The sequence below is a fragment of the Pleurodeles waltl genome, chromosome 7 (assembly GCF_031143425.1).
Source record: "Pleurodeles waltl isolate 20211129_DDA chromosome 7, aPleWal1.hap1.20221129, whole genome shotgun sequence".
Taxonomy (NCBI): Eukaryota; Metazoa; Chordata; class Amphibia; order Caudata; family Salamandridae; genus Pleurodeles; species Pleurodeles waltl.
Genome location: NC_090446.1, coordinates 316,402,089 through 316,415,155, shown reverse-complemented (window position 1 = coordinate 316,415,155; position 13,067 = coordinate 316,402,089).

Genomic DNA, 13,067 nt, shown 5'->3' with positions numbered 1-13,067 from the left:
AAATTCCTATTTCCGCCGTGTTTTTCTCCGCGGTGAATCAGCCCTGGAAAAGGTGGCGGATTGGTAGGTTGTGATACTGTGGGCAGTACATTGTTTCCCGCCTGTCTGTTGGCGGTGACCGTCGCGCTGTTTGTTTGTACCACCGTGGCGGTCGGAGTGTTAAAGTGGCTGTCTTTGTTGGCGGTTTCCGCCACGGTCGTAATTGCAATTGTTTTACCGCCGGCCTGTTGGCGCTTTTACCGCCGCTTTAACACCGCCCGCCAGGGTTGTAATGACCACCTTTGTCGTCACTTTCACTCAAATCGGAATTCTCTATTTCCTCAGCAATCAGGAAGATTTAGGTAGATTCACTCCTTCACGCTCCTGTTGTCTAGGCCATCGGTCTCCAGCTTCCACTTGCCTTCTGGTAGCACTCGCTCCTTCACCGGGGTGTGATTCTGAGTCTGACTCCTGCACCTCAGTACAAACTTTGATCGGTTCTGTTTCAGAGTCAGACGTGATTTGCTCTAGACCTCTTCTGCTTGGCCGAGTGCTATTTGAGCCTCAAGTTGGTCCCCAACAGTTTGGTTGATCTGTTCTGGTTGTCTTTCACACACTACTGGTTCTTCCGGACAGGTGCTGTTTCATCGAGGGGACATTCCACTGCGAGTGTGAGAAGCATGGATCCAGTCAGGAAGAGCTCCACACTTGACAGCAGTCACTGTCATCAGGATGACCTGATAATGCCCTTGCCAACAAGGTTCCAGACATGTCTTCCTGACATGTTTCTTCACCAAGATCCAGTCACTGGGACTAAGGTTATGGCACTGTCACTGTTGTGGGGAGTCTGTGAGAGTTCTAAGCTGACGAGACAAAGAACGCACCACATCAGCTAGTCCCTTGCAATTGTCTAGGACCATGTCATCAGTTCCATTCACAAGTGCATTCACAGGAATCCCTGGCAGTCTCTTTGCCCTCCCCATCTGGATTTCATGGGGGACAATCCATTCTTTCAATCAGGTACACTCTGAAGACTCATCAACACAAGAGGCAAAGAATCAGGCCACTTCAGAGACATAGAAGCACACACCTTTGCTAATCTCAATTTCAGAGTGTCATTCACTTGTTCATCAAGACCCAAAGCCTCAGGTCTACAGCTGCAATGTAGTCTCCGATCCATCCATAATGCTGCACATAACAGTTTTAGGGCCTCACTATTGATATTAGTTTCTCAATCTGATTCCAAAGAGGTTGGGAATCCAAACCTATGGATTAGTTCTCTCAGTAACTATAATTTCGCCTAGTCGAGTACGTTTCAACCCAACGAGAAAAAACACACACAATGACCAAAACATACCTCAATCCACTCTACACAGGCATCTCAATGAAATCAATCTGAATTCTGTTAAAGGATCCTCCCAATTTTCCTCTGTGGCTCAACGTAACTGCAGTCCTCTTCTCAACATTGTTCTGTTGACACACAACCCACCTGTGACACAGGGCTTCAGCCATTACTCTGACTTTAGGATTGAGACAAGTTTGCCTGAACAACCTCACCATTGCATCCTTACCAATGTGAGCAGGGCCATGGAAATGTCGAGCCATAGGTGGTAACAGACTATTTGGCAACACTGGCATTCATTCTATTGAAACCCAAATGCCATCATCTCTTTTGACACAACTTGCTCTAACCCAACCATGTTGTTCTTCCTCAGATACCTTTTCCTGTAACCCTTTAACCTCATCCCAGGTGTCAGGTTTTGTCAACAAGAGTTTGAAGTTAGTCTTCCTCATTCGTGAATGCTCCTTTAAATGTGTAACTACTATTGTGTGCACAAAACCTTGCAATCTCATCAGCGTACCAATTGCCCAAAGTCACATGATCATCTCCTGAGCAGTGTGCAGAACACTTGACCATCACACCTGTTCGGGCAATTGGAGTGCATCAAGGAGCTTTTTCACCTGTTTACCATTCCGAATTGGTGATCCAGAGGATGTCATAAATCCTCGGTGAGAACAGTTGCCTGAAGTCATGAATGACCAAAGCCGCACTGACTAAATGTAAAGATCATCACTTTTAATTGATCAGAGACCCATTTTCCGTATGGCTGAAAGCCTCTCTTGTGACACCTTTCTCACTCCTTTCTCAATTTGATGTCCAAGGTGCTGAACCTTTTTTGACAAGCAATTTCCAACAAGGCACTTTATGTCCATTCTCAGCAAGGTGGTTCAACAATTTGACACCGCCATCAGTTTGTTGATCTACTGAACCAAGACTGAATTGCAAGGCATACTCAGAAATTCCAGATTTTTCTTTAGAATCTGATTAAAGATCGACGGAGATTCAGTATACCCTTGTAGGACACAACACAATGTTAAGGCACTATTTCATAGCCATAATGCAAAAAGGAACTGACTGTCTCATGCAGGGGTATCAAAAAGAAGGCCTGGCATAGGTTAATGACAGTCAACCACTGAGCCTCACATGGAATCTGAAACAATATCACAGCGCAGCAACAGGGAAAAACAAAATTGTTTACTTTCCTCAAATCTTGTGCATTTGTGTACTTTCCATTTGGTTTTTGAAGACCTAAGATGGGAGAGTTACAAGGACTTCCCATTATCTCCTTCAGAATTCCCCTCTGAATCATCGTCTTGGTTACAGGAATTATTCCAGCAATCGTCTTAGGGGAGAAATTATATTGCAGGATCTTTGGGAACTCAACATTTCGTTTAACAGTGATTCAGACAGGTTCTACACTTTTTATCAGTCCGATTTCCCTTCCTGAACTATCCCACACTTCACACTTAACAGTTTTCCTCAAATCCAAGGGCAGATCATCAACTGTTAAGAGAGTCAGTAACTTGCAATATGCCTAATTTTTCATCAACTTATGGGCAGCAAAATATGAACTTGTGCCTGTCTTCAAAAGATCCTATTTTATCTCAAACTGGGGCAGTTTTCTGAACTGTCATATGTTTCTTTTCCACACCAACAACTTGGATTGTTTTTCCACAGAGGGGTAGGTTTGGGACTTCTACTGTTCTCAGAGTAGATTGGGTAGCACCAGTGTCAAACAAACATAACACAGGGTGGCACTATCTATGAATGGTCCACTCTGGTCTACCTCTAAGGCTGCACCAAGTACGCACTCTACCTCCCCCCTCAGACACCGTCAGGCTGATTGATCGGAGCCATTTCCCTCACCAGCCAACAGATACTGTTGAACCAGATTTCCTTTCTGCGTTCCACATGCATTCATTCTCAGACCTTGATTTGTATGTTGGCGCATTCCAGCAGCATTTTTCTGTGATATTGGGGGTTGACGAACGTGCATTGTGGGGGCTTGAGGCATAATGAAATTTAGACTCCTGGGCCTTTGAACTCTGCATCTAGTTAAAATTATTATTCTGCGAAGATACAAACCCTGCATTTTGAGCTTGATTAGCGGGATCTAAACAACATTCACACTTCCAATGTCCCAGTTTGTTAGAACCATGACAAGGTGTTGACCTCTTTAAACTATTTACATTCATTTCTGTACTAGGATCTCTTGGGACACCGCAACCTCTCACTTGTGTTGGATTTTGTGATTGTTGATATACACCTTGCATTACGCCTGCATTACTCGCAGTTACGGGTATCTGGCTAGTTCTCTGAGCTGCTTTCATCCGAGCAAGCATCAACTTCTACTTGAGCTTTTTCTGCTTCATTTCTGTTTCATCATGGTAGTATTTTGCATAATGCAAAACCTCATTCATGGATTTATTCTGCCAACAAATCAAATGCTGCTGGATCATCACACAAATCTCTGGTCTCAAACCTGTCAGAAACCTTGACCCAAAATGTTCCCTATCCTTTGCCTCTAAAGCCTCCATACCATTATACTGTTTGAGTGCAAGCAGCAATCTCTCATGATAGACATGTATCGTTTCCTTTAGTTCTTGCGTTGTCCTGTCAGTTTTGACCCTATCAACAATATGAGGGGCACATTCCCTTTCAGAAACGTTATAACCTCCTGGTACTTCTTCATAACCAATGGTGAGGGACCCTTGATTACTAGATTCCGAGTTGGTTCCTTCTTAGGCCAGTGTACAGCTATCTTACATTCTGCCCAAAAATCACTCAGAACCGCAATTTCGCACAATGTGTTCAAATCAACTGACAACACCTGCAAAATCTTCACAAACCATTCAACCTCTTTGTACCATTCAACTGGCTTCTCTCGTAATTTTGGGAAGTCATTGATAAATGATGCAAGATTACTCCTACTCCATGCCACATGTATGTAACCTCTACCAGGTACTTCTTTCACAGGGAAAGCTTTAATGCTTTCCTCTGTTACACCTGGAGGTGGTACACCTGAAGGTTTCTTAACCTATTTCTTTTTCGCCCATTTTGTCTTCCACTTATCAATTTCATTCAATTTTCCAATGTTTTGAATCAGCTCTTTAATCTGGGTCTTTAATCCTGATGTCCTCATCTCAGATATATCTTTGACACACCCGATAACTTCTTTGCTAGTTTTTTGTTTTGTTCAAATCTACCTCATATTTCTGTGCTAATTCTGCCAACTTATCATACACTTGGCAGCTCATTTTGTAATATCCCTAAATTAAAGCGAGCTCATCTTCTTGAGATGTATCTAGCCTCTCCACTCCAAGATTTCCAACAATCATCACGTACAGCTCAGCCACTAATTCAGTCACATCTGAAATTATCTCCCTGGGGATGATGGGAGCGTTCCTAAGGAAATTTTGGGGTGGACTTGTTTCCCTGACTCAAAGGTGGTTACCAGACGGGAGTAGTATGAGTAGTCGTTGCACCACTTTGTATCCCTTTGTGCTACATTATGCATGCACCATGCATAATGTATGCAAAGGGGGCATTACCCCGTTAGGGGGACTGCAAAAATGGTGCAGTGGAATCTAAGAGAATCTAAGAGATTCTACTGCTTCATTTTCTGTGGCTACTTTTAATGCCTGCTCAGAACAGGTGTTAAAAGGGGACACACCATTGGTTTCAATGGACCCCTACGTACTGTTCAGGGTTAGTGCCAAAATATTGGCGCTAACCCTGAACAGTAACAACACAAAAGATTCAAGCTAGCCTGGCTGATGAGGGGTGAAACCCCGAAACCGGTCCCAGGATGCTTGTTTCCGGTCCAGGGAGAACCTGGCCTGGCAGTTCGGGCTGGACTGTTCCCATGAGGAACAGGGTCAAGACTGATTTACATATGGCTGGGTTCAAACTGGGGTGGCATGGTGAGCAAAATAATGGATGGATTAAACCCAGATCTGTGACTGGGGGTGAATGTTTGATTGGTTCTGCATTCCGTCCATCCACTTACGCTATCCCACAGCGTTTGTGTTTTGCTTTGCTAACCCTGAACAGTACATCAATAGCGTAATTTTTTTTTACACTATTGCCCCCTACCCTGCGAGATGGTGCGCTGTATTTTTAGTATAGCACACCCATGGGGCTGGTAGGGGGAGCTAAGGGGTGCAAGGAAAGTGCCGCTGCACTGGTTGCAGCTACACTTTCCTTGAATCTGCCCATTATCTTTTCACATAGATAAATATATAGGGCCTCATTTACAAGTATCTGACGCATCGGCGTCAATGTTTCAGATTTCTCGCAGTTCCCTACAATCCGCTAACAATATCATCAATGCACTATATTTACAATACAGAGCTCCATGGCGCATGTTTTCACAGATGCGTCAGAAATTCTGACTCATCTGTTGCAGTTAAAATCGTGCATTGCTGGAGAAGCATCATAATTATGATAGAACTACAGCAATTGAGGGAGGCTTCTATTGGAAAAAACCCTGTGGCAATTTTACTTCTGCTCTGAGCAGGCAATACAATTCTGATACTGTAAAGTAATGGAATGACACAGTGAAATGTTGTAAATTTCACTGCGTCAGTCCTGCATGGCTTTTTGCCTGGGAACGCCTATGCTGCATACATTATACCTGGCATAATTATAATTTGACTCTGGGCTTTACAAATTCAATGCATCAGTTTGTAAATCTGGAACAGTGCAGTGCACTGCTAGCGACAGTTGGTGCAAAGGGCTTGTAAATTGAGGCCCATAGTTTACAAAGGGGAGGGCACAGACATGCACACAATGCACACAATACAGCAGGAATTACCAACATTACCAAGACCATCATTATACAAGTGGTGGCGACAGCACAACAACTAGCAGTTGCAGGCACACATAGACACATGCAAACACGTACTTTCATGTACACTAAGAAAAACATACAGCAGTGACCAAGGCTGTTCTCATACTTACCAACAAAGAGAGGGATAGGGAGGATTAAAGGTCCAGTGTACGTTCTCCCATTCAAATTAGTCAACAACAAAAAGTACACTGTTCCTGGAACTGGGGGGACGATTTAAGTTTCAGGAGCAAGAGCCCTCACACACCCAGATGGGTGTCATGCTTCATCATAGGGAAGCTCCTCGTCAGACCGGCGGTGCAATATCTGATGGGCTCCCCTTTCGGGGGCTCTTTACCGGAGATCTTTTAATGAATCAGGGGTGGCTGCCGTAAAGATAATGAAGGTCAGACACTCCTTATGGCAGGAGAGTGGATATTAAAATTGATTAGGAACTCCTACTTAGTCTACTTTTACTGGTTTATCTCAGGGAGTAACGATCAAGATTAAAAACAAACAAAAAAGTGGCAAATGAGGATAATGATCAACCACTTTACAAATGCCTGGAGATCTGGGAAGTTATCACCTGACCCCTAGGGTCTGGTCAACATGTTTCGCGTCGTGCGGTCATGAAAGATCCTTTAACGCTTCATCAGGACCTATAATAAACTACGCTTCTCCTGACTGTAACAAAAACAACAAAGACACTATCTATTATATATGTGGAAAGAAGTAACAGTCACTTACATTTGTGTGTACTGTCTCGTCAAAAATCCAAATAAAAAAAAGTCGCCCTAAGAAATAAGTACAATAAAATATAATATACACGGTTAAATGACCACAACACCCAGAGTGGATCAGTGAGCTAGGTGATGTTGAAAACATAAAAAAAAATGTTATGCTTACCATCCCTTATCGTATGGGGGGCCCCTTGGGGAATAGCACGGTCCAGCCAGTCGCTTCTGATGTGAGTAACACACCATAAAGGTTAACGAGATATATGTTGTGAGGTGAACAGTATGTAGTCCCGTTTAACATTTCATACTGGTAGAAACAAATTAGCACACAACATTTAAAAAATCCAACAATGTGCATCATATCATGATTGTATCTGGTAAACTCAGCATGTATGGATACACCAAAGCCAGTCACATCTAACCTTACCCGACTAGTAAACAGTAGTGGATAAACCCATATGTATCCAAAATTCCAACAATGTGCACCGTATCAGGATTGTACCTGGTGAACTCAGCATATAGGGATAAAGGGATAAAACTTAGCCAGTCACATCTAGCTTTACACAACTGGTAAACAGTAGTAGACCAATTGTCACCTTTAAACGTTCCCTAATATATAATGCGTCCACGGAGCTGCCCCAGTAACGATCCTTATGCTTTAAAATAATATATATATTGTCAAGAACGAGTGGGAAAAGGTCCCCCAGTTAGCGTAAAGACGAAGTCCAGCCCTTCATCACTTACTTGTGCCACGGCGTTTACTGTCGCGGTAACCTACCCGCGGCGTGCTTGTCCCCGAAATCCTGCTACGGGGAAGAACTCGGCGGTATATAAAGCACGGATCGGGCGTGCCTCCGCGTCACGAGGTCACAGCGTAATTGAAATGAAAGACGGACTACGTCTACTGAATGTATCATTTTCATAACGCCTTTTCGCCGCAATTTATGTGGCGGCCATCTTGGAAGATGGAAAAGTGATGGTAAATATACCCAGGTTGGAGGGGGAAAGAAAAAAAACACAAAGGGGGCACGTAATGGACCTGGAATCGGAAAGAAGCAACAATCTAAACAGCACCACATGGTATGCTGAGATGCAAAAGTGAGGAGATTAAGCGAAGGGGCCTCAGAATATACCCATTGGTGATCGGATGTAGAAAATAACAGATTAACAAAGGTAAGGAGGAACCTCTTCTCAAGATTAAGTTTACCACTCCTTGAAATATCTGGAATTGTGGAGTCAACAACACACAAAGTGAGGTAATATTCGTCATGATAAAAATGAGGAGGGTTGTCATGTAGGGAATTAACGTGACAGAGACACCCAAGGAATATCATCATTCAAGCCATTGGTATTGGTGTGAAGTTTAAACACCCATCGTTGTTCAAGTCTAAATAAGGATTGTGAGGAATCGTTGATAAAGCTAGGGGACTCCAAAATGACCCAGCGTAAGTCATCAGGTCTATGTGGTATTTCCAAGAAATGGGTACATAACTTCGTGGTTACGCGTCCACATCTGATGTTACTTCTGTGCTCATTGATCCGTATCTTAACAGGTCTGGAGGTCATTCCGACGTATCGAAGACCACAGGGACATGTTATCATGTAGACGCAATTCTTGGTATTGCAATTGGTGTGTTTAGTCAAATTCCATCGACCGATGGGGGCTAAGTCAAGTGTCTTGGTTTGTCGAGTCAAACAACACACATTACATTGTCCACAGGGATAGTGCCCGGACACCGGGGGGAGATTCCATAGTGTTGGCTGTGTCTGGGTAGTATTTTTGGGGCGTGTGTGTATTAACAAGTCCTTGATGTTCTGGGATCGTTTGAATGCGAATAATGGTTTAGAAATTGTGCCACCTCCACTGTCAAGTATGGAGCATCTCTTCAAGATAAGGCTTTTAATCTTGTTAGATAGAGGAGTAAAGGTGGTTACACATGTCAATAGGTTATTGGTGTCCCTAGTATTCTGTGCGAGTAGTGATTCACGATTATTGTTCCTCGCTCTTTTACGAGCTTGTTTGACAATGTCATGAGGGTAATTGCGTGCAAGCAATTTTGTTTGAAGCTCTTTGGCTTGTGTGTTGTATCCGTGTGTTGAGCTACAGTTTCGTCTCAACCTCAAGAATTGACCAAATGGCAAGTTATCACGTAACGCTTTAGGGTGATGGCTATCGTATGTCAAAAGACTATTACGGTCAGTAGGTTTGTGGTATGTGCTGGTGGTTAATTTACCATTTTGAATAGTTATCAACAAATCCAAAAAACGAATCTCCTTAGTTGACACTATAGATGTGAATTTCAAAAAGGGATTGAGAGTATTCACCCAATCTGTGAAGGTAGAGGCAGTCGTGAGGGACCCATGCCATACTACCAAGATGTCGTCGATATAACGACGCCATAGTTTGATGTTGGCAGAAAACGGGTTTGTAGGAGGTAAGATAAACTGTTTCTCGAAGTTATACATGTATAAACATGCCAAACTAGGGGCAAAAGTACTTCCCATGCAAGTCCCCCTTATCTGGTGGTAAAATTGATCTTCGTACTGAAAAAAGTTCTCAGTCATTGCCATATTAGCACACTGCATAATAAAGGAGACTGGTGACGTCAGGTTTTCATTATTGTCTAAGAGTGTAGTTTCTACTACCTGTAGAGTCGCGTCTTGTGGTATGTTTGTATATAATGCCTCAACGTCCAGAGTAATCAAACCATGGACGTCGACTGTGTCATTAATTAGTTCAATCAAGTTCAATACATCCTTGGTATCTTGTAAGTAAGTCGAGGATTTCTTAACCAAAGGTTGTAAAAAGTGGTCGCAAAAAACAGACAATGGTTCTAGTAAAGACCCAATGCCTGACACAATCGGCCGTCCCGGAGGTGGCAAGATATCTTTGTGGATCTTGGGGAGGCAGTAAAAGTATGGGACTCTGGGATGAGGAGTGTCCAGGAAGGCCGCCTCTTTGGGGGAGATCCAGGCATTAGTGGTTGCTTCAAGGATCATTGATTTGATCTGAGATTGTAATCTAGGGGTGGGGTCCCTATTGATCTTAGCGTAGTAAGTGTTATCATTCAACAACCGTAGACATTCTTGCCGGTAGTCCCCGGTATTCATTATCACTATAGCCCCTCCCTTATCAGCCTGTTTAATGACAATAGAGGTATCTTCATCCAGTGTCCTCAGAGCTTTCCTTTCGACTGTCGGAATATTAACAAAGGGACGTTTCGGATGTATCATTGCCAGGTCAGTTAAGACCGCTTTCTCGAAGGCTAGAACCTCGCATGGGATGGCTGTTGGGGGTGGGGAAAAAGTCGATTTAAGTCTTAATCCAGAGTCTGTCTGGGTGCTATCGGATGATATATCTGAAAAGTAGAATTGTAATCTGATTTTACGGAAAAATTGAGAGAGTTCACAATTAAGCCTAAAGAAATCCTCAGTAGGTGTAGGAACGAAACCCAGGCCTCGATTGAGCACCCTGGTTTCAGTCTCAGTAAGTTGTCTAGTAGACAGATTAACTACTAAGTTCTCGGAGGTTGGTTTTTGCCCTGGCTCCTGGTGATCATCTGGGGTTCTTCCGTAGCCCATTGTACTCGTCTGCCTCTGCCTCTTCTTCTGCCTCTCCCTCTGCCCCGGCCTCTGCCTAAAAAAGGCATGTATGGTATGAAAGGGCGGGGTTGATAAAAGGGATATGGTGGTTGCCAGGGCATATGCTGGTTGACGGGAAAGGGGGGATAGTTATAGAACGATGGAGCAGGTGAATTATCGTCTGTGCTCCATCCATCCGAGGATGAGCTATTGCTAATTTTCCGTGATTTTTTGAAGGAAGATTGAGACTCGTCTGACGAGCGAGACTGACCATCTGTCTCGAAGTCTTCTTGAGTGTAGGGATAGACTTTTTCCCGACTAAACCTAGTGATATCTTTTTGAAGTTTTGAGATCTTCTGATTAGTCAGAAACTCCTTTGTTTCGTTTAGTTCTGTATTGATCTCAGCCAAACGACTTTTGAATGCAGCCAGGGTCACAGTAGTTCTTAAAGTACCCTCTAAGGAGGTGATCTGGATGGATATGGAGTCTGCCAGACGTCTGGAAGTGTTGATAATCAGGACTAGCCAGTCTCTGGTACATTTCCAGGCTATCTGGGCCCAGTCTTTCCTGAACGCTAGGTCTTGGAGGAAAATCCTGGGCATGTTGGACACTAGAAGGCCATTGGGAGCGATGTTAGCTCTAAGGTATTCGGTCATTATGGTCCCGTGTATAACGGTTTTGATGAGGTCACGCTTTAAGGTGGACAACTTGTCCCAATCCTCTTTTGGACTGCCTGCTGGGGCTGACCCATCGTTGCTTAAAATTGATGGTGTTTGCAGGATTGCTGCAACCATATCGTCGTCATAACTCAAACCCTGGAATGAATCCATGGTGTCACTGACACTGGGCGAGTAGTTAGAAAAAGGAGTAATCCCACAGCCGAGGCTGTACAAAGATACCAACAAAGAGAGGGATAGGGAGGATTAAAGGTCCAGTGTACGTTCTCCCATTCAAATTAGTCAACAACAAAAAGTACACTGTTCCTGGAACTGGGGGGACGATTTAAGTTTCAGGAGCAAGAGCCCTCACACACCCAGATGGGTGTCATGCTTCATCATAGGGAAGCTCCTCGTCAGACTGGCGGTGCAATATCTGACGGGCTCCCCTTTCGGGGGCTCTTTACCGGAGATCTTTTAATGAATCAGGGGTGGCTGCCGTAAAGATAATGAAGGTCAGACACTCCTTATGGCAGGAGAGTGGATATTAAAATTGATTAGGAACTCCTACTTAGTCTACTTTTACTGGTTTATCTCAGGGAGTAACGATCAAGATTAAAAACAAACAAAAAAGTGGCAAATGAGGATAATGATCAACCACTTTACAAATGCCTGGAGATCTGGGAAGTTATCACCTGACCCCTAAGGTCTGGTCAACATGTTTCGCGTCGTGCGGTCATGAAAGATCCTTTAACGCTTCATCAGGACCTATAATAAACTAAGCTTCTCCTGACTGTAACAAAAACAACAAAGACACTATCTATTATATATGTGGAAAGAAGAAACAGTCACTTACATTTGTGTGTACTGTCTCGTCAAAAATCCAAATAAAAAAAAGTCGCCCTAAGAAATAAGTACAATAAAATATAATATACACGGTTAAATGACCACAACACCCAGAGTGGATCAGTGAGCTAGGTGATGTTGAAAACATAAAAAAAAAATTTATGCTTACCATCCCTTATCGTATGGGGGGCCCCTTGGGGAATAGCACGGTCCAGCCAGTCGCTTCTGATGTGAGTAACACACCATAAAGGTTAACGAGATATATGTTGTGAGGTGAACAGTATGTAGTCCCGTTTAACATTTCATACTGGTAGAAACAAATTAGCACACAACATTTAAAAAATCCAACAATGTGCATCATATCATGATTGTATCTGGTAAACTCAGCATGTATGGATACACCAAAGCCAGTCACATCTAACCTTACCCGACTAGTAAACAGTAGTGGATAAACCCATATGTATCCAAAATTCCAACAATGTGCACCGTATCAGGATTGTACCTGGTGAACTCAGCATATAGGGATAAAGGGATAAAACTTAGCCAGTCACATCTAGCTTTACACAACTGGTAAACAGTAGTAGACCAATTGTCACCTTTAAACGTTCCCTAATATATAATGCGTCCACGGAGCTGCCCCAGTAACGATCCTTATGCTTTAAAATAATATATATATTGTCAAGAACGAGTGGGAAAAGGTCCCCCAGTTAGCGTAAAGACGAAGTCCAGCCCTTCATCACTTACTTGTGCCACGGCGTTTACTGTCGCGGTAACCTACCCGCGGCGTGCTTGTCCCCGAAATCCTGCTACGGGGAAGAACTCGGCGGTATATAAAGCACGGATCGGGCGTGCCTCCGCGTCACGAGGTCACAGCGTAATTGAAATGAAAGACGGACTACGTCTACTGAATGTATCATTTTCATAACGCCTTTTCGCCGCAATTTATGTGGCGGCCATCTTGGAAGATGGAAAAGTGATGGTAAATATACCCAGGTTGGAGGGGGAAAGAAAAAAAACACAAAGGGGGCACGTAATGGACCTGGAATCGGAAAGAAGCAACAATCTAAACAGCACCACATGGTATGCTGAGATGCAAA